This window comes from Sceloporus undulatus, chromosome 5, assembly GCF_019175285.1.
Source record: "Sceloporus undulatus isolate JIND9_A2432 ecotype Alabama chromosome 5, SceUnd_v1.1, whole genome shotgun sequence".
Lineage (NCBI taxonomy): Eukaryota > Metazoa > Chordata > Lepidosauria > Squamata > Phrynosomatidae > Sceloporus > Sceloporus undulatus.
In genome coordinates, this window is record NC_056526.1 from 2,633,733 (window position 1) to 2,635,031 (window position 1,299).

A 1,299-nucleotide genomic window follows, 5' to 3' on the forward strand; every position below is an offset into this window, starting at 1 on the left:
TTCAAACAATAAATGTTGGAAATGCAAGACGGATATTGGGACTTTTTCCCACTGCTGGCGGTCATGCAAATTTGCTAAAGAATATTGGAATTCCATCAACGACCAAATTAATTTGATTATGGGCAAAGTAGTTAAGCATAAACCGGAATGCTTCTTGCTAGGGATTTTCAAAGAGGAAATTAGGGAGAAGGAGGAAAAATTGTTGTTCTACTTGGTTGCGATAGCAAGAATATGCTATGCTCAAAATTGGAAAATAGATGAATGGATTTATAAAGTTTTTGAAGGAATAGAAATGGACAAACTGACTCAAATGTTGAAAGATCAATCTATAGATAAAAATAAAGAAGTTTGGGAAAGATTTTATAAATTTTTAAACTCAAAATGGGATATTTCTAACATAAACTACATTTGAATTCTAGGTAGTAATAAGATATCTGTTTGCAAATTTAGATTTTTAGGAGATTAGGCTCTATAAGAACAATGTAATTACAGTTATTTAGTGTTTCAATAATAGCTTTAAGGCCAGAAATTTCCTTTTGCAGTACATCCATTCTAATAAAGAATTTTACTGCTGTTTGCTCTACTAGAAAACTGATCTTGTAAAAAAAAAAACATACAAAGAGGGGGGTTTGTATTCTGCTGATACTGGGTGAGACATAGTGCTCCTTTCTCTTAATGTGTTTACTGTTTCTTTATATGAGGAAAACAGCTTTTGTTTAATGGGTGAAAGATTTACTTCAGCAAAGCCAGGATCAATAGAGCAGTTTGCGACATTTTCAAAGGAGGAGTGGGAGGAGTGAGTTTCTGTTTCATTTCCGTTATGTATTGCCTCAGCTGTTTCAACTGAACTCTTTGAGGGGCCAGGGTTATCTATTGGGGGCAATTCTGCATCCTCTGGGTTCAGCCTCTGCTCCTGTCCTTTGTTTTCCGGGTCATAATATTCCAGTAGCGTGTTTTGAGCTGAGGCTTTTCTAATCTGGGCCCGAGTTGAGACCCCTTTCTGCCATGGAGGAAGGCACCATCCAAGTCCTCTAGAGAGATGTCCATCCAGCCTCCGCTTAAAAAAAAAAACCCTCCAAAGAATTATTTTTATTGATTTTATTGATTGTATGTACAGTATTGTGTAAATCTACTGCGCTACATAAAGTATAACAACAACAACAATAAAGAAGGGGACTCCGCCATACTATAAGGCAGCATATTCCACTGTCAAACAGCTCTTACTATCAGGAAGTTCTTTCTAATGTTGAGCTGGAATAGCGTTTCCTGTAGTTTGGACCCATTGCTCTGTGTCCAAGT